This window comes from Eschrichtius robustus, chromosome 11, assembly GCF_028021215.1.
Source record: "Eschrichtius robustus isolate mEscRob2 chromosome 11, mEscRob2.pri, whole genome shotgun sequence".
NCBI classification, from domain to species: domain Eukaryota; kingdom Metazoa; phylum Chordata; class Mammalia; order Artiodactyla; family Eschrichtiidae; genus Eschrichtius; species Eschrichtius robustus.
The window spans coordinates 57907095-57921383 of NC_090834.1; the positions used below are offsets into that span (position 1 = coordinate 57907095).

General features: G+C 38.2%; 1 long non-coding RNA gene across 1 annotated transcript in view; it reads left to right on the top strand.

Moving 5' to 3' along the window:
• The window catches only part of LOC137772115 (uncharacterized), an 81300-nt gene that overhangs the window by 4142 nt on the left and 62869 nt on the right, over window positions 1-14289 (top strand). The window contains exons 2-3 of the long non-coding RNA XR_011075463.1: window positions 4490-4756; window positions 9603-9728. This is a non-coding gene — a long non-coding RNA (uncharacterized lncRNA). The remainder of the gene's footprint in view (window positions 1-4489; window positions 4757-9602; window positions 9729-14289) is intronic.

Sequence of the window (14289 nt, forward strand, 5' to 3'; positions counted from 1 at the left end):
GGCCCATGCTTCTTAATACCAGGAAAAAGAAGCCTTGGAGAGAGGATACAAGAATTTCAACTATCAGGAAAGAATATGATTTACATTAAATAATTAAATGATATTTCAGTTCATGCTTAAGGGACTAAATCATTTTTTTAACTTTTAATTATGAGAATTTTCTAACATATACAAAAGCAGAGGGAATATATAGTAAATTCCTATATAGTTTTCACTATATATACTATTCAATGATTATCAATACTTTGCCAATTTTGTTTCATTTATTCAAAGTTTTGGTGAGGAGGAGGTTGGAGTATTTTAAAGCAAATTCTATACATCTTGTCATTTTTCCTGGATATCTCTTGTGTCCCCCTCCCAGTCCACTCTTTCTCTGCCTCTCATCCCTGCTCTGATTCCCTTGAGGCTTATCTGTACAGAATGCAGATAAGGACTGCATTACCCAGTAGCATAAGGACTTCCTTACCCAATAGCATCTAGTTGGGTTCTGCTAATGGATAGTATCACCAGGAGCTTAATACCTTGAGGTACTATTCTTCTGGCTCCCTTTCTGAGGGTTTGTGGCAGCCAGGTGTATCCTTGGACCAAATGTCACAACTTCTTGTCACAAGACTTCTCTGTCTCTGGGTTCTGATAACCACACCCTTTCCTCACCCCTAGGCCTAGGGGTGTTAACAGTTGTTGTTACTAGTCCAGGGGTACTGTGTTATCCCTTCTAGTTTCCCTACAGTCTTCCTGCATCTTTGAAAAGGATGCTTTTTATTAAATTCTCTTTAAATTACCTGATTTGATTACTACTGTTTTCTACTAGAAACCTGACTGAAACGTCATTTTACACATAAATACTTGAGGGTGCATCCCTAATTGATAAAGATTTATTTTTAAAAAAGTAAACACTATGTTACTATCACATGTAACAAATTAACGATACTTTCTAAATATCATTTAATACCCAGTCCAAATTCACATTTCTCCAGTTGACTAAAAACATGTCTTTTGGTTTAAGATCCAAACAAAACCCATTCTTTAAAAATTATTGTGCCTCTTAGTTTTCTTTAGTCTATGTTGTTGATTTATTGGAGAAACCAAGTCATTTGTTCTGTAAAATGTCCCACATTCTGGATTTGGCTGACTGCTTCTACATGGTGTCATTTAACTTTTTCCTCTATCCCTTGCATTTCCTTCAAACTGGTGGCTACATTTAAATGTTTAATTAAGTTTAGTTTCTTTCTTTCCTATTTTTTTAAGGCAAAATACTTCATAAGTGTCACTGTGTACTTAAGGCATATAATGTATGCCTACTTTTGATAATACTAAGATTGATCAAGTGGTTTATAAATATACCATCAGTCTTCCACTTTTTAGTATCCATTATTTTCATAGCTCTATTAACTTATTAGGGGTTGAAAATTAGTGATTTTCTGAATCCCTCATTCCTTTTCCTTTATCAGCTGAATTTCTTCTATAAAGAAGAATTTTCCCTTAGTAACAATTTGGTCACTCTAAAATTCAGTTTGTAAAGGAAATCCAGGATTTAATCAATATCCTTTATTAATATTCAGAATAATGAGTTAGTGCCCCAGCAGCCTTTAATTATGACTAATTACCTTGTTACCATGATGAACTCATGGATTTTTATATATTTGATATGTTTCAATACATTTAATCATTATTATTTTTGATATGCTATTTATTATTTCTATGTTAGGTCAGTGAGGGCCCCTTTTCATTGATTCCTTTAGGCCTTTATTGGATTTTATTAGTGTGATAAAGTTTAACTTTAGGAGAAGAGAGAGCTCAACTCTGGATACTGATCCACTTGTGTTTTCAGACCTGCAACACTGAGAAATAACCCTAGACTGTGGTGGATTCATCAAGGTGACCCTCAATAGAGACCAGTCATCTAGCCTCCCTTGCTTATACATTCAGTTATTCACTCAATAAATGTTTTTTTTGAGGACCTACTCAGTGTAGCATACCCTGTTAGCTTTGGTGAAATAACAGTGAAGATGTAGTCCTTGATTTTACCTAGCTTACAAGAGGGAACAAAAGGGAGAAGAAAAACTAAAATATAGTGTAAAACTACTATGGTTAAAGGAGGACATTACTCTGTAGGAGCACAGGGAAGGGCCTCCTACTCAAACTTAAGGAAAGGCTCCTTGGAAAAAGAGTCATTCTAGCTGATCCCTTTAGGATAAGTAGGAGCTAAAAGGTCAAGAGAAAGGAAAGAGAGACAGAGCCACTGCAGTTTGTAAAATCCCGGAGAGAAAGCCCAGGGTGGTCAGGGTACTCTAGGCTGGGGTGTGAAGAGGGAAGTAGCAAGACATCAAGGTTAAATGAGATAATGCTGTACTGGTTAAGTACTAAAAAGTACTTAGTACATGGCCAGCACATAGTTAGTGCTTAATAAAGGCTAATATATAAAAACAGAGTTCAAGCAGATGAAAGTTATATAATGATGAATTTTGCACTGAGGCCTCACATAAGATAAAGAGAAATGAAGGCGGAAGATAACCTCACCAAAATTTAGAATTACGTTACAGTGGCATCTGTAAACAGAGAGGGAGATGGGATGTTTAAGAGCTTGTAAAGGCAAGTCCTTTGGCTTGATGTTATCAGGGACAGAAACTTTAAAACTCTGAACGTTAGGGAAGAGATTTGAGTCATTACATTAAAAAAACTATTTTGTAACAATCTCAAACTTACAGAAAAGTTGCAAGTATATACAAAGAACTGTTTCTTCCTGAACCATTTGAAAGCAAGTTGCTGATATTATTATGATGTCCCATTAACCCAAATATTTTAGTGTTTATTCCCTCAGAAAACAACATTCTCCTATGTAACCACAATAAGATCAACTAAATCAGAAAATTAACATTCTTTACATTTCTACCATCTATCCCTCAGACTCCATTCAAGTTTGGCCAATAGCCCCAGCACCGTCCTTTATAGTAAAAGGATTCAGTTCAGAATCATGCATTGCATTTACTCATTATGTCTCATTAATCTCCTTCAGTCTGGAAAAGTTCCTCAGTCCCTCCTTGACTTTCAGACCTTGACAGTTTTGAGGATTACAGGTCAGTTACTTTGTAGCAGCTCTCTGAATTTGGGTTTGTCTGATGTTGCCTAGATGTTAGTTTCAGGTTATGTATCTTTGACAGGAATACCACAGAAATGATGGGATACTCTTCTCATTGTATCCTATCAGATGACATGATTTCAATTTGTCCTATTACTGATGTTAATTACTTCTGAGCTCCTGATGAAGGTAGTGTCTGCCAGGTTTCTATACTGTAAAGTTGCTCTTTTCCCATTGTGTGGAGGGAAGGTTCATCAAACTTTACATTTATTTGAACAAAAAAAGTATTGATAACTTATAAACAGCTGAAGTGCTCAGGTCCTGTGATCTAGTATCATGGGGGTGGGAGAGGTGAGTATCTCTATTTTCATAATTCTCTAATAGAAGAAAAGAAAATCAATGTTTCTGTAACTTCTTAGAATTCAATATGACAATTTCCAATAATTAATAAATACGAATTTTGTTGTTGATGTGGAATTATTTTAGAACTTTGTTTTTGTGAATTTCAGTGAAAATAAAACAGATACCTGAGGAAAAAATGAGACAGCCTCAGATTTAAAAAATAAAATTAGCTTCCCTATTTTCAGTAAAATAGAGACTGGGAGCAGGGAAATCTTTTCATCTCAGTCCATCATGGCAGCAGAAAATCAGGGCTTGCTAATGTCGATGTTGTACAACCTGTTGTCAATGTTGGGAACTGATATCTATAGTTTGAGGACACCTATGGACTGATTCTCTGATCATCCTAGAGGATATGAAAGGGATTAGGAGATAGCATAAGCACAGTCCCTGCAATCTGTCTGAGAAACACTGGTTCTGCATATATGCCTTTTTTTAAAAAATAAATAAATTATTAGTAAACTGATAGAAATCAAAAAAGAAAAGAAAAAAAAACCCCAATGTTTCTGAATGGAAAGAACTCTGAAATTGGAATCAGGTTGAGTACTAGGTGCAGTTCTGCCACTGTATAAGTCCGCTAAGACTGACATTACAAAATACCATAGACAGGGGGGCTTAAACAACTGATGTCTATTTTCTTACAATTCTGGAAACTGAAAGTCCAAGACTGTGGTGCCAGAGTTAGTTTCTGGTGAGATCTCTCTTCCTGGCTTGTAGACGGTGGCCTTCTCACTCTGTCCTCACATGGCTTTCCTCTGTGTTCTCACTGAGAAAGAGAGAGATCTTTGGTGTCTTCTGCTCTTCTTAAAAGGACAGCAGTCCTATCAGATTAGAGGTCCAGCCTCTTGACCTCATTTAACCTTCACTACCTCCCTAAAGGTCCTATCTCAAAATATAGTCACACTGTGGGTTAGGGCTTCAACATATGAATTTGGGGGGAGGGAACACAATTTGGTCTATAACAGCCACTAAGGAATGACTACTGCTTTGTGCTTCCATTTTCTCTATCAGGGGTCCCAGCTGGAGCCTATGCTGTATGTCCTTAGGATTCAAGCATTGCTGGAGGACTGGTGGAGCAGGACTTCAGGACTCTATTTATATGTAGCTCCTGGAGTATCTTAGGAAATAAGCCATCCTAAGAGAGAGCTGAGTCCCCAAGCCTGGTTCAAGGATGTGAGCCACTGTCAGAAAGGAGAAGAAATGGTGAAAGCATCATGGTCTCTGTCATTTAGATCAGCCTCCAGCTCAGCCTTCATGGAGTCATGCCTCTGTCATAAGGTAAAAGGGCTGCAATTGAAAAAAAAAAAATTCAAACTAAAGGGAAACACCCATTCAGTGGAATACTATTCACTGAGAAAAAGGGATGAGCTAGTCACAATAGCCAAAAGGTGGAAGCAACCCAAATGTCCATTGACAGATGAATGGATAAGCAAAATGTGGTATAAACATACAATGGAATATTATTCAGCCTTAAAAAGGAAGGGACTTCTGACGTATGCTACAAGTTGGATGAACCTTGAGGACATTATGTTAAGTGGAATATGTTAGTCACAAAAAGACAAATACTGTAAGATTCTACTTATATGAGGGACATAGAGTAGTCAAATTCATAGAGACAGAAAGCAGAACGGTGGTTGCCAGGGACTGGGGGAAGGAGAAATGGGGAGTTATTATTTAATGGGCATAGAGTTTTAGTTTTGCAAGATAATAAGAGCTCTGGAGATGGATGGTGAATTGCACAACGATATGAATATATTTAATACCACTAAGTGTACTTAAAAATGGTTAAGATGGTAAATTTTGTTATGTGTATTTTACTACAATTAAAACAAAAAAAATTTTTTTAAAGAAATAAGTTATCAAGCTAAGCAAAAACATGGATGAATCTTGAATGTATATTGCTAAATGAAAGAATCAGGTCTGAAAGGCTACAAACTATATGATTCTATTAATAGGACATTCTAGATAAGGCAAAACTATAGAGCCATAAAATACACTAGCAGAGATCAGTAGGGATTCAATGGGGAGGAGGATTGAATAGATAAAGCACAGAGGATATTTTACAGTGGTGAAACCATTTTGTATAATACCATAATGATGGATATATGATACCATGCATATACCCATAGAACCTTAATATATGCAAAATTTTTAAATAATTTAGGAGATTGGAGGATCCCAAGATGGAATAAAGGATGGGACAAAATAATCTAACTATATTATAAATCTATGAAACATGAGACTTCCCTGGTGGCGCAGTGGTTAAGAATCCTCCTGCCAGTGCAGGGGACATGGGTTTGAGCCCTGGTCCAGAGAGATCCCACAAGCTGCGGAGCAGCTAAGCCCATGCACCACAACTACTGAGCCTGAGCTCTAGAGCTCATGAGCCACAACTACTGAGCCCATGCACCACAACTACTGAAGCCCACGTGCCTAGAGCCTGTGCTCCGCAACAAGAGAAGCCACTGCGATAAGAAGCTTGCGCACCACAACGAAGAGTAGCCCCCGCTCGCCACAACTAGAGAAAGCCCGCACACAGCAACAAAGACCCAATGCAGCCAAAAATAAATAAATAAATTTATTTAAAATAAGTAAATCATTCAATCAATCTATGAAACAGCCTCACTGACGGGGGTGGGAGAAAAGGTACTGACCCAAGTAACTTTGGAAATGAGTGGAGTCTGTAAAATTAAATGCCAAAGGAACTGTACATCAGCACTGTACTCTAGTTGAAAAAGTTGTGTACCCATGGGGTATAAGTTAACAATTCTGAATTCTATATATATATATATATATATACTGGAACTGAATAATTAAGTAAATGGTTGGCAGATTGTGGGAGCCAGGTTTCTCACTGTTGGAGTGGGAGTTTACAGATAATCAAGGGGAAGAGGCTAGAAAGCTCCATATGGTAATGAATTACAGTTGGAGATATCAGTATGAACTCATGTGTAGCTTAATATAGATACAGATGTTACATACAGAGATATTTATAGTTATGTGTGTATATATATGGGTTAGTATACACACATACATTTCCTTACGTTGTCAGCTGGGAGGGCCTAGAAAGAAGAATACCCCAATAGCAATGAGTGCACCTACTGCCCAGATCTTGGTTTCTAATACCATTCTCCCATAAAAGGAACCAGGGCTCCTTGGAGAAATGGCTGATTCAAGGACTGGGGCAGGGAATATACAGGAGCATCTGTAATGCCAGAACATCTTTTAGTGCCAGAAAGTAAAAGTTCTAAAAATAAAAGAAAAAAGATGGAGCTATGTCAAAGGGACATGGTAGCCAACTGAAAGAGCTGACCAAAGTGACCATTTAAGAAATACAATAAATAAAGTAGTATTGGATTATACCCAAAGTATACATTAATTATCCATAAAGCCACACTGATATACATAAATAATTGAATAAATAAATAAATGGGAGGGAATATAAAAATCTCCAGTGTAGAAGAATTCCAAATAATTTATGTAGATACTCTGCCTTCAAGGAGGCTGGGCATAGCTCCTCACTGGTTAAGTGTGGGTTTTGCACATTGACTTCCTTTCAAAGAGACTAGTCTGGAAGAGGGGGAGAGGGGAAGACTGAAAAGAGTAACTTTGCAGTGGAGAAACCTGACAAACACTACCTCAGCCAGATGATCAAGGTTAACCTCAACAGTGATGTCATGTTGATAGTATGTACCCTTGATACGAGGTAATGAGAATGGCACTTTACTTCTGTGGTTTCCTTCCCAAAACATATAACCCTAATCTAATCATGAGAAAAACATAAGACAAATTCCAATTGAGGGACATTCTGCAAAATACTTGACCAGTATTCCTCAAAACTGTCAAGGTCGTAAAAAATAAGGGGAGTCCGAGAAACTGTCATAGCCAAGAGGAGCCTAAGGAGGTATGATGACTAAATGTAATGTATCTTGGAAGGGATCCTGGGACAGCTAAAGGACATCAGGTAAAAATTAAGGAACTATGAGTAAAATATGGATTTAGCTAAAACATTAATATTGGTTCATTAATTATGACAAATGTTCCATATTAATATAAGATGTTAATAATAGAGAAAATTGGGTATAGGGTATACAGGAGCTCTCTGTACTGTATTTGTAATTTTTCTGTAAATCTGTAACTTTCTTTGTTTTTTTAAATTTGTTTTAAGTAAAAAGTTTATTAAAAATAATAATATATCATACACACAAAATAGAAGTTGCTCTTAATTTTTTTAAGTGGAATTGGAACACCAGGAAGTTTCAGCAGAGCTTGGAGTTGGCACTGGTGGTTTTGGCAATGTTAAGAGAAGGTGAAGTCCTCAGCAACGGTTTAGAAAGGAAAGGCCTCAAGTAGGACCTTAATAGCCTTGGGGCAGGCACATGTGGGCAGGTACCAGAGGTCCATCGGCCCTTTAAGCCTCAGTAGAAACAGTGGGGTTTCTGCAGAGAGCAAGAGCTAGAGCAAGTTGGAAAAAAATGGTGAAGACAGGAGCTCTGCAGGTGAACTTGGGGCTTCACAGAACAAGTTGAGAGAAAATAAGGAAGTTTGGCTTTCCTGCAGAATGAATGGAAGCAGGGCCAAAGAGCCACTGTTTTGTAGCTGTTGTTGCAGCCCTTTATTTACTGTGAAGGATGCTGTTGCCTGAAAAACAGAGGGTCTACAAAATAAGGGTACTTATTGCTATAAAAGTACAATATAAAATGCAAAATAGGGCTTCCCTGGTGGCGCAGTGGTTGAGAGTCTGCCTGTCAGTGCAGGGGGCACGGGTTCGAGCCCTGGTCTGGGAGGATCCCGCATGCCGCGGAGCGACTGGGCCCGTGAGCCATAATTACTGAGCCTGCGCGTCTGGAGCCTGTGCTCCGCAACGAGAGAGGCCCCGATAGTGAGAAGGCCCGCGCACCGCGATGAGGAGTGGCCCCCGCTTGCTGCAGCTAGGGAGGGCCCTCGCACAGAGGCGAGGACTCAACACAACCATAAATAAATAAATTTTTTTAAAAAATGCAAAATATAAAAATCTATAAAATACACACACAGTAAATGCAACTTAATGACCTGAGTCAAAGAGTGTATTTTTTTATATAAAGCTTAAAAACTAACATAATACACAGATACCAGAAATCCTTTTTATTATACTTAATCTGTTAGAAATATAAACCTCAACCAACTGGTTTTTCAACTTCCTTGTGTCTCTAATGATGGGACTGGTGGTTTGAACATATGCCTAAATTTCTAGTATTGGATTTAACTGGACAAGCCTGATTCTTGCCAGGATTATAAAATCTTTGAATTCTGGTTATGAGAGCTACCTCTTTCTGAATTTCACTCCACCTAACTTCCCATTCACTGTTCCCTTTCTGAGGTTCAACTAGCTATTTCATCTTTAATCAACTTCTCTTACAGTGTGTATTGTGACTGGCTCTTCCCTGTTAAAAGTGAGATTTGTGTTTTTCAGTAGGATTAATTCTTCCCTTATCTGTAGATGGTGAACAATCTAACTGGATCTATCAAGACACCCCTACCCCAGAACAAGTCTTGCTCAATGAAGATTATGGACAGAATGACTAATTAATAGGCTCTTACCACCATGGAGTCTTCATTCATTCAATAAGTATTGATTGAGAATCAGTTAGGTGCCAGCCAGTCTGCTAGCAATGAGTAGATACTATCCCATTACTCTTGGTGTTTGGCTATTGAGAAAGAGAGGATAATACTACAGAATGATTAAATATTATGCATATTAAGTTAGGAGAATATTGTGCTGTCATTCCTAAGACTATGGTTTTGAATCTTTTTTTTTTGAGGGAGTCATAGACCCCTTGAATCTTGTCCATGTCATGAACACTTGCCCCAGAAAACAAATATATCCCCAAAACTTACCAATAATTTTAAGTTGTTCATGGATCCTTTGAAGCCCTTTCATGAATTCTGGGTTTAGAATTCCTACCCTAAATGATAAACGCCAAAATCGGATGAAACCAGAAGAAGCAGGCATTCTAAGATATATGGAGGGGAAGGTAGACTAAGTGCTTAGGAGTGGCAGCAGCAAGAATGAAAAGTGAGTTTCTATAGCTTTATCTTACATGTGTTATCATCAGCTAACATATGTAATAATTAATGTTTCCAGGAATAATCCACTACTGAGGACCCAATGCCCCACAAAGTGAACCTTGGCCTCCCACAGAAGAACACTTTAAGGAGCTACCAACTCACCTTTGCTCTAGTGCAGTACCCATATTATGGGTGGTAAGAGGTACTATAAAACTAAGTAGGGTAAAGGGGATGGAAACTGGGGTTTTGTGTGTTTGTGCTATTTTATATAGTTATACAGAATGTCAAGGAAGTTGTCTCTGATAAGGTGATATTTGAGCAGGAATTTATAGAAGTGGGGGATTAAACCATGTGAATATCCAGGACAGCCTTTCAGCCAAATGGAGCAGCAAATGGAAGGAGGCCAGTGAGCAGAGCGGAGTGAGTAATGAGAGAGGGAGCGTGGTGGGAAGTGAGGTCAGGAGGGAGTTGAGGTGTGTATGTGTCAGGTCTCCCAGGGTTGGATTGAAAGAGTCAGAGGTAAGGGACAAGCAGAATCTGAGGGTACCAGACTCAGGATCATAAAATGCTGTTAGTAATGGGAAAACTGCTCCGTGAAACCCAGTGGGGGATGTTTTGTGATGATTAGCTGGATAATATAGAGAGGCTTACCGAGCCGGACCTTACCCAAGTAAGGGTTAACTAATGGACACTGTTCTGTGTGTGTGAGGGGGTGGGGATAGGGTGGAGTCAGAAACAGAAAGAACAATGGAGAAAATACTTAGGAAAGTGAATAGAAAACAGAAGACTAGGATATCTTAAATGGGAAGAGCTTAGAAATCAAGGAAAGGGAGAAGGATTAGGAAAGAGGGGGAGGGAGTAAGGAACTAATATTTGTCACATGGCCACAATTTGCCAGGATCCTTACATTTATATTTTAATTTTGTTTTAAAGCAGTACTACAAGATGAATGTTATTGTCCCCATCTTGCAGATAAGAAAATTTCAAGCCCAGAAAAGTTGAGTAACTCGATAAAGGTGATAAGCTACTAGTAAATAGTAGGAGAGGATAACTTTATTATTTTGTCTTCAGTTCTTATTATTTTCTTATGTTGCTGTGTTGATTCATTCCTAATATTATATTTGGAGAAACAAAATGATGTTCAAGGTAGGAAGACAACAGAAGGATGGCAAAGTGGCCAGCATGGTTAGAATTTTGTCCTGGGCAGTCAATCCTCAGTGTTGGACTACACACCTGGCCTTATAAAAAAGGCCACAAGGTGTCAGCGTCTTACTCGTTGGTTTGGGGGCCTCTCCTGCTCCTGTGGCCAACTGTTTCATTATAAAAATATTGAATAAAAAGTAATATATCACTTATAGATGATATTTAGAAACTGACCTATCTTAACCAGAAATACTTGTCGAGAAATAGTGTAAAAGTCCCTAAGTTCCCAGAAATACATCCATTGATAGGCATTGGGATCTTGACATTTGCCTCCAAGTGAGCAGGATAAAAGAAACCATTTCCAATGATGTGTGGGGTTATGCGACATGGTAGAATGTAGTGGTCAAGTTTCCACTGGGACGTCAGAGAGATCTGTGTTAAAATGCTATCTCCCACCTTTAGCTACATGGTATTGTGCAATTTCTTCATCGGTAAATTCCCTACCCCTTAAGTTCATTGTGAATACTAAATAGCACATAAAGAGTTCTTGGTAAAGTGCCTGACACTTACCACTCAATAAATAGTAGCCATTATATAATATCTATCTATCTATCTATCTACCTACCTATGGCAGAACTAGCATTACCCTAATACAATCATAGCTAATGGCTATAATACATTTATCTATGATTGCACATAATTTTTTAAAATATTTTTTCTTCTAGTTTTATTGGGATGTAATTGACATATAGCACTGTATAAGTTTAAGGTGTACAGCATAATGATTTGACTTCCATACATCATGAAATGATGACCACAATAAATTTAGTGAGCATCCATCATCTCATAGGAATACAAAATAAAAGAAAAAAAGGTTTTTTTCCCTTGTGATGAGAATGTTACCGAGCCAAACTCGGGTCTGCTCACCCATGTGCAGTAAAGCCAACCTCCAATCTACTGACACCGGGTTGTGGTGAAGGAAAGTGCAACTTTATTGTAAAGGTGCCAATACAAGGAGAACAGGTGGCTTGAGCTCAAAAAACCCCAAACTCCCTGAAGGGTTTCAGCAAAGCATTTTTAAGGGCAAGGTGAGGGAAGGGTGTCCTAGAGTATGTGATCAGCTCCTGCACAATTCTGATTGGGTGATGGTGAGGTAACAGGGTGGTGGCACAGGGGTTAACATTATCAATCCTTAGGCCTGAGGGCTATGTGCTCATGGTCATCAAGTAGTTAACACCTTCCATTTGGTGGGGGGTTTTCACATCTGTGAAACAACTCAGGAAACATGCATCAGATACTGTTATCTAGGTACTTCTGAGAGGAGCTAAAGCAGAGGATGTGGGGGAGGGCTCTGCCCCCAGCAAAGCTCCATAGGGTCCTGCTTGGTTACAAGAACTCTTAGGATTTACTCTCTTAACAACTTTCATACATAATATATGGCAGTGTTCGTTATATTAATCGTGTTGTACATTACATATCTAGTAATTATCTAACTGGAAGTTTGTACCTTTTGACCACCTTCATCCAATTCCCCCTCCTCACATCCCCACCTCTGGTAACCACAAATCTGATCTCTTTTTCTAAGAGTTTGTTTGTTTGCTTTTGAAGTATAATTGACCTACACCACTATGTTAGTTCCTGGCACACATGTAGTGATTTGCTATTTCTATACATTACAAAATGATCACCACAGTAAGTGTAGTTACAATCTCTCACCATACAAAGATATCACATAATTATCGATCATATTCCCCACACTGTACGTTTCATCCCTGTGACTCATTCTTTTTGTAACTGGAAGTTTGTACCTCTTAATCTCCTTCACCTCTTTCACACATCTCCCTCCCTCCCTCCGATCTGGCAACCGCCTGTTTCTTCTCTGTATCTATGAGTCTGTTTCTGTTTTGTTATGTTTGTTCATTTGTTTTGGTTTTTAGATTCCACATACAAATAAAATCATACAGTGTTTGTCTTTGTCTGACTTATTTCACTTAGCATAATACCCTCTAGATCCATCCAAGTTGTCCCATATGGTAAGATTTCTCTTTTTAATGGCTGAATAGTATCCCATTGTATATATATTCCACATCTTCTTTATTCATTCATCCATCATCACTCAGTTTGCTTTCATACTTGGCTATTGTAAATAGTGCAGCAATGAACATACGAGTACATATATCTTTTCAAATTAGTTTTTTCATATTCTTTGGATAAATACCCAGAAATGGGATTGCTGGATTGTATCATAGTTCTCTTTTCAATTTTTTGAAGAACCTCCATACTGTTTTACATAGTGGGTACACCAGTTTACATTCCCACCAACAGTGCACAAGGATTCCCTTTTCTTCACATCCTCACCAACACTTATTTGTTGTCTCTTTGATAACAGATATTGCCATTCTGACAGGTGTGAGGTGATATTTCATTGTGTGTGTTTTTTTTCTTTTTAATTATTTTTGGCTGCGTTGGGTCTTAGTTGTGGCACTTGGGATCTTTGTTGAGGCATGAGAGATCTTTACATTGCGGTGCGCAGACTCTTCTTTGCGGCACACAGGCTTCTCTCTAGTTGTGGAGCACAGGCTCCTGGGTGCATGGGCTCTGTAGTTTGTGTCATGCAGGCTCTCTAGTTGAGGCTCATGAGCTCAGTAGTTGTGTCGCTTGGGCTTAGTTGCCCTGCAGCACGTGGGATCTTTGTTCCCTGACCAGGGATCGAACCCACGTCCCCTGCATTGTAAGACGGATTCTTTACCATTGGACCACCAGGGAAGTCCCTCACTGTGGTTTTGATTTGCATTTCCCTGATGATTTGCGTTGTTGAGTATCATTTTACCTGTTGGCCATTTGTATGTCTTCTTTGGCAATATGTCTGTTCAGGTCCTCTGCCCATTTTTAAAATCAGGTTGTTTGTTTTTTTTGATGTTGAGTTATATGAGTTATTTGTATATTTTGGATATTAACCACTTATCAGATATATCATTTGCAAATATCTTCTTCTAGTCAGTAGTCTGCCTTTGCTTTTACTGATAGTTTCTTTTGCTGTGAAAAGATTTTAATGTAGTCCTATTTATTAATTTTTTCTCTTATTTCCCTTCCATGAGGAGACATATCTAAAAAATATTTCTATGATCAATATCAAAGATCATACTGCCTGTTTTCTTCTAGGAGTTTTATGGCTTCAGCTCTTACATTTTCAGTTTCTAATCCATTTTGAGTTTATTTTCGTATATGGTGTGAGAAAGTAGCACAATTTGATTCTTTTGCATATAGCTGTTTTCTGAATACCATTTATTGAAGAAGCTGTCTTTTCCCCATTGTATATTCTTGCCTCCTCTGTTGTAGATCAATTGCCCATATCAGTGTGGGTTTACTTCTGGGCTCTCTCTTCTGTTCCATTGATCTAGGTGTTTTTGTGCCAGTACCATACTGTTTTGATTACTGTAGCTTTGTAGTATAGTTTGAAATCAGGATGTGTGATACCTCCAGCTTTGTTCTTCTTTCTCAAGATTGTTTTAGCTATTCAGAGTCTTTTGTGTTTCCATACAAATTTTAGAACTATTTGTTCTAGTTCTGTGAAAAATGTTATTCATATTTTGATATGGATTGCATTGAATCTGTGGATT